Source organism: Herpailurus yagouaroundi, unplaced genomic scaffold (assembly GCF_014898765.1).
Source record: "Herpailurus yagouaroundi ecotype Mexico unplaced genomic scaffold, PumYag 192, whole genome shotgun sequence".
Classification (NCBI taxonomy): Eukaryota; Metazoa; Chordata; class Mammalia; order Carnivora; family Felidae; genus Herpailurus; species Herpailurus yagouaroundi.
This window is the reverse complement of record NW_024412423.1, coordinates 10,905,445-10,912,831: the sequence shown is the minus strand read 5'-3', so window position 1 is coordinate 10,912,831 and position 7,387 is coordinate 10,905,445.

Genomic DNA, 7,387 nt, shown 5'->3' with positions numbered 1-7,387 from the left:
TTAGAGTTGAGCAAATTAACCCAGGTTGCTTGGCTCATCCAACAGGCAGGAGGGTCACACTTGCCTTTCCCAGGAACAACAACTAAAGCTATGGATTCCTTCTTTCCTTCAGTCCACAGAAGTAAATATTTTATTTTCAAACTTGAGAAATATCTCAGAGAGTGATCCTGAAAATGTAAACCTGTCTATCAAGAATGTGTTTGGTGACACAAAACAGATGGCTCAAGCTACAGGAATCATCTTATCGGAAGAGGAATCTTGTTTTGAAGGATATTTGTGTTTAATTCCTGTGTGTGGTGTGTGTGTATAGGCATATACGTACGTATACACACACACACACACACTCACATATGTACGTGCCTAACAAATTATCCCAAAGCTTAGTGACTTAAAACAACAAATATAGCTTGTATGTTCTGTAGCCCAGGAACCCAGGCACAGCACATCCGGGTGGCTGTGGCTCATGGTCTGTTACTTAGCTGCAATCAAGCTGTTGGTTGAGGCTTTAGCCATCTTGAGGCTTGACTAGGGAAGGATCAGCTTCCAAAGTCACATATACTCACATATACTCACATTCAGTCTGTGGTAGGTAGCCTCCAGGATGGGCTTCCAATAATCCCTCCTCCCCTAGAATTCTTGCCCTTGTGAAAATCACCCACCCTTCTGTGTGGACTGGCCCTCGTGACTTGATTCCAGCAAATAGAAAAGCAAAGAGACATCACTTCTGAGTTTGTGTGCCAAAGACTGTGGCTTCTGTCTTGCGGACCTTTGACTCTCTAACTTGTTCCCTCTGAGGGAAGCCAGCGGCCATGTTTTGGGCTGCCTCATGAAGAAGCCCACTTGGTAAAGGACAAGTGCCTTCGTCCAACAGCCAGTGAGGACCTGAGGCGTCCAAGTGAATGATGCTTCCCCAGTGAAGCCTTACACTCTGGATGGAGCCCCAGAGAAGGCTACAGTCTTAGCTGACAGCTTGATCTCAGTCTCCTCACAGGCCACGAACCAGAGGCACCTTGATGAGCTGTGTCTGGATTCATGACCCACAGAATCTGTAAGATAATATTTATGAAGCCACTAAGCTTTGGGATAATTTTTTATTTAGTAACAGAAAGCCAACTGATAGCTCATAAAGAAAAATTTTTTCCCTTCTAGCTTTTTCTTGACATCCTGGTTCAAAGAAATATTTTAGGAACATTATGCTTACTAAGAGCACTAGATTTGCATTATGACTCCAGAAATCTAAGCCCAAAGACCAAGGGTCTAGGATCTTTTACTACAGAGACTGAAAAGCAAGTAAACAAAACATGTTAAGTGAAAAAATAGTACAACAGATGCTTTAAAATTGTTTCCACTATTATTCACTGCTTTGAAATATATTAAAACATAATTGAAGAGTACATTCAGTTCAGCACTGATTGGCATTTATATCACATGCCACATGGGGGACAGGTGCAGAGGGTACAAGTTGACACATGGCTCTGCCCAGTAGCTTGCAGCCAAGTTCATAGTTGCCACACCAAATAATCTCGACAGTATTATCACCACCATGTACCAGGGCTAGAGAAAGTTCCTGATTCCCTCTAAGAAGATTTGTATGATTTGGATTAAAATGTCAATACTACCCAAAGGGACACCTGGGTGGCTCAGTCGGCTAAGCATCTGACTTGAGCTCATGTCATGATCTCACAGTTCCTGGGTTCGAGGCCCACGTCGGGCTCTGTGCTGACAGGTCAGAGCCTGGAGCCTGCTTCAGATTCTGTGTGTGTCTCTCTCTCTACCCCTCCTCCACTCACATTCTCTCTCTCCCCAAAATGAATAAACTTCAAAAAAAAATTAGAAAATAATAAAATGTCAATACTACCCAAAGCAATCCTCATATCCAATGCAATCTCTATCAAAATAACACCAGCATTCTTCACAGAGCTAGAACAAACAATCCTAAAATTTGTATGGAACCAGAAAAGACCCTGAATAGCCAAAGCAATCTTGAAGAAGAAAACCAAAGCATCAGGCATCATAGTCCTGGACTTCAAGCTATATTACAAAGCTGTAATCATCAAAACAGTATGGTACTGGCATAAAAACTGACACTCAGATGAATGGAACAGAATAGAGAACCCAGAAATGGACCCACAAACGTATGGCCAACTAATCTTTGACGAATCAGGAAAGAATATCCAATGGAATAAAGACAGTCTCTTTAGCAAGTGGTGCTGGGAAAACTGGACAGTGACATGCAGAAGAATGAACCTGGACCACTTTCTTACACCATATGCAAAAATAAACTCAAAATTGTTGAAAGACCTAAACGTAGGACAGGAAGCCATTAAAATCCTCGAGGAGAAAGCAGGCAAAAACCTCTTTGACCTCGGCTGCAGCAACTTCTTATTCAACACGTCTCCAGAGGCAAGGGAAACAACAGCAAAAATGAACCATTGGGACTTCATCAAAATAAAAAGCTTCTGCACAGCAAAGGAAACAATCAGCAAAACTAAAAGACAATCAGCAAAACTAAAAGGCAACTGACTGAATGGGAGAAGATATTTGCAAATGACATATCAGATAAAGAGTTAGTATCCAAAATCTATAAAGAACACCCAAAACACAAACAATCCAGTGAAGAAATGGGCAAAAGACATGAACAGACATTTCTCCAAAGAAGACATCCAGATGGCCAACTCACACATGAAAAAAATACTCCACATCACTCATCATCAGGGAAATACAAATCAGAACCACGATGAGGTACCACCTCACACCTGTCAGAATGGCTCACCTTAACGACTCAGGCAACAACAGATGTTGGCGCGGATGCGGAAAAAGAGGATCTCTTTTGCACTGCTGGTGGGAATGCAAACTGGTGCAGCCACTCTGGAAAACAGTACGGAGGTTCCTCAAAAAATTAAAAATAGAACTACCCTATGACCCAGCAATTGCATTACTAGGTATTTATCCAAGGGATACAGGGATGCTGTTTTGAAGGGGCACATGCACCCCAATGTTTATTGCAGCACTATCAACAATAGCCAAAGTATGGAAAGAGCCCAAATGTCATACAATGGAGTATTAGTTGACAATCAAAAAGAATGAAATCTTGCCATTTGCAACTATGTGGATGGAACTAGGGGGTGTTATGGTAAGTGAAATTAGTGAGTCAGAGAAAGACAAAAATCATATGACTTCACTCATATGAGGACTTTAAGACACAGAACCGATGAACATAAGGGAAGAGAAGCAAAAAGAATATAAATACAGGGAGGGGAAGAAACATAAGAAACTCTTAAATATAGAGAATAAGCAGAGGGTTGCTTGAGGGGGTGTGGGAGGGGGACATGGGCTAAATGGGTAGGGGCATTAAGGAATCTACTCCTGAAATCATTGTTGCACTATATGCTAACCAACTTGGATGTAAATTAAACAATAAATAAATTCTTAAAAACTTTGTCAGTTCTGGTATTAGCATTTGCTCCTATAAAAAATCAGATAAGCAGAAGGATAAACCATGACTTGGATCTAGAATAAGGATCTGAGGCAAAAGGACGACTGAGATATCATCTCTTTCATTTACCTGAAAAATTCCACCAGGTGCAAAGTGGTTATAAATGTTGTTGAAGATTCCAGAGCTAAGTAGTTACATGCGGCTGTAGGGAAGGGTTTTACTCCGGTGCGGGCACTTGCCTACTGATAAACAGCTGGAGGTAAAACAAAAAATATCCCCGGAATCAGTGAAATGGCAGCAAAGCAAATAGCTTTGTTTATGGAGGGAAAAGGGCCCTGGATAAACATAATAAATAAACCAAAAATAAGAAGCACTGACATAATCATGAGAACTCACATAAACAGACCTGGATTTTTGCAAATTATATTTACTTCACTAAATGTGAATGCAATATTGCTAAGGCTTATTTAAAGAGTCAGGAAGCAAATGAGACTAGAATTAAACCAGATACGCTGGCCAGGATGCCTTTAAAACTTGCTTTCCGAGTCATAAAAATAGTTTGGAAATCCAATGACCTAAAAACCATGGAAAACCAAAGCTCATAATAAATATGTGTTTATCTCTAGTTTCAGCTCTTAGTCTGTGATCTATGTGCACATACAATGAGTAGTCCAGGCATCGAAGATTTGTTCGCCAAGAGACCTTCATAACTTTTCCAGAGCATTTACTGCTCTGTATGTGTCCTTCTTCCTCTCTCAACTATGAACCCCCTGGAAAGGGGTCTAATTCATTTCTTCAGTTCCCAAGTAGTCCCATTCCTGGCACACAGTAGATGATCACCATCTGCCAAATGAATAAATGACAAAGTAAAGAAGCAGATGGAGAACTTGTTCGAAGCTTCCATGCCATAATCCTTCAAGAGAGGACCACCTCACCCGACCTTTACTTTCCCCACAAAGGACCACCATCCTTGATGTAAGCTGCAGGGGTCTCCCCCATGGACGAGGACTCTACTCTAAAGCTGCTACCATCACCTTGAATCTTTCCATCTTCAATTGCTCTCTCTACCCTGCCTCCTTTACCCAGTTCTTCTATTTCTTCTGCGCTGTGCAGGGTTTCCAACATAGCATTGCCACGACGGGGTGCGCGGACAGAGCCGAGACAGAGGCTTTCTGTCCATCTGCCACTGAGGGGTCATCTGTTACCCAGAATTACTTTTATCTTGTTTCATGACTTGAGGAAAATCAATCAGAGCCCAATTAACTGAACAAGAAATAAATCTAACTTATCCTATTTAACTTAGCGTGTTCAGGAGATTTTAACTGGTACAGAACTTTTAGAATCCTGTTATGAACAGGGTGTCTTGACTAAAAAGAAAAATGATTTACTACGGGATCATTTAAGAGGATGGACTAGGGGTGCCTGGGTGGCTCCATCGGTTAAGCATCTGACTTCAGCTCAGGCCATGAACTCACGGTTGGTGAGTTTGAGCCCTGTGTGCTGACAGCTCAGAGCCTGGAGCCTGCTTCAGGTTCCGTGTCTCCCTCTCTCTCTGCTCCTCCCCTCATCATGCTCTCTCAAAAATAAATAAATGTTAGAAAAAATTGGGAAAAAAAGTGGCCTAAATATATCAAAGGAGTTGTTGACATACAGGCACTTTCTCAACTTTGGCTCAAAGCACAACCCTGTGGCCACACCCTCAGCTCTTTTGCTGCCCTTCCATTAAAGGTCTTAAAGCATACCTTCTGTTTCTTATATGACCTCTGAAGGAGGAAGCCACCACTTTACAGAATGGAAAACTGAACTGTCATAGCTGGTTTCTTAATCTGGCACAGAGACGGCCAGTAAGTAAGTCCTTCGTGGCACAGAGTTGTCAATCAGTCATGAAGCTCCCTTCTCTTAGGTTTGGGCATGACCCAGCCTCGTTTTCACTACAGCTAAGTATAGCTACACCAATTGGTGGCCTGTGGGAAGATACGTATGTACCACCCCTGAGGACACAGGGCAAATGCTAGTCGTGGCCACGGAGAGCCTGTCCTGTAGGCATCTTAGCAACTGGGGCCCGCAAGTTTCCTACATGAGCACCTTGAAACTCAGTGAGATTGTCAACTGACCAAGATTATGCAGCAAATGGAAGGCACAGTACAGTTCGAACACGGGATATCTAAGCTGCAACTCTTCAACAGTACCGGGTCACTTTCCTTTTCACCTCGGTTTTGTGTGCCATGTTCCTAAGGGAGAGCATCTGGGAGAGACAAACAGAGCTAAAGCCTCAGTATTTTTCCCGATTATTCACTGCCCTTCTCTAACCTCTTTGCCAAGTTATGACTACATAACCATTATGTTACCTTCGAATGCCTTGCCGTCTAGAGCCCAAAGTTCTTGTATACCCCTTGCCCCACTCTCGACAGGCACTCCTCTCTATTTCCCCAACTATGGGTCTGCACAAGTGTTTTCATCATGAACCCTTTCATAATAAGCTCGAGACTCTTGACTTCAAGAATATATCCAAAAAAACACAAAGAGCTAAAATCAAGAAATGTGTGAGTCCACAAATAATTTTGGAAATAGGTGACAAGGCAGTCAGAGCCCTTGTAGAGTTATAGGAGAGATATTACCAAACACGTATTTTAGAAACCCTTCCAGAGCAAAGAGAAAAATGGAGAGCTTCTCACCTTAGTCTGTGCGGCGAGACAAAATGCCTCCTCCGGAAGTGCAGAGAGCAAAACACACAGGTAAGCAAACAAACAAACAAAAACAGCAAACCCCAAACGAAACAAAGGATTCTTACCCCTTTCATCTTGCAACCTTCCTGAGGACTCACTTTAGGGCCTCAGGACTCAGGTCGGTCACAGATCTCATCAGTGGAATGAGCCTGATTGGTGGTCCACTTGGAGGACAGTGGGCCAAGGGAAAGGGGACTAGAGCTTGGTAGGCATCTCCAACTGCCAAGGACAATGAGTTACTGTTTTAGTGGGGGCACTGGCAGAAAAATAATTCTCTTTTCCCCAACAGCAGAGTCTCTTTTCCCCAACAGCAATTGGCTCAAGACACCAAATAAATATTTTTTTAAATGTTTATTTATTTTGAGAGAGACAGCGCGTGCACAAGTGCGGTAGGGATAGAGACAGAGAGAGAGAGAGAGAGAGAGAGAGAGAGAGAGAGAGAGGGGAGAGAGAGAAAATCCCAACCAGGCTCCGCGCTGTCAGCACAGAGCCTGACACGTGGCTTGAACTCATGAACAGTGAGACCATGGCCTGAGCCGAAATCAAGAGTCCGACACTTCACCGACTGAGACACCCAGGAGCCCCAATCCTATGAATTTAAAAAATTCATTTCGCTGCCACTTTGTGGCACATATTGTAAGGAGAAGCCTTCAGAGAGTTTAAAATCCAGAAATTAGAAACTAGTTCTTTAAAAAAACGATGCCAGATATCAGAATAGCTTCGTGTATCTGTTCCTTACAGGCAGTGTTTTGGTATTTAAGAATCTAACATACTTTTGAGGCAAAAAAAAAAAAAAAAAAAAAAAAATCCTACAGATGAATTCCAATCAAACTCTCCTTTGCCTTGGCTGTGTTCAATTGCTTTCCTCCAAAAAAAGAAAGAAAGAAAGAAAGAAAGAAAGAAAGAAAGAAAGAAAGAAAGAAAGAAAAAGAAATTTTATCTAGTGTTGCTTTTGTGTCTCGGTCAAGAGCCCCAGGATCTGACAGAGATGTGGAAACTCATGCCTTCACACACAGACAACGGTGTGTTTGCTCAGGCTTCCGGGGCCGAGGCTCTGGGCAGAGGCTGGACCTCGTGAAAACATCCTCCTCGGACTTGCACACTCCGGTAAAGCTGCTCCTTACCATTTAGAAACAGGCAAGGAAAAGGAAGACGTAGGACAGGAGGTGGAGGAAGAGGAAAGAAAGCAGCAGTAGAAGAAGAAATTAAACCCAAACAAAGAGTT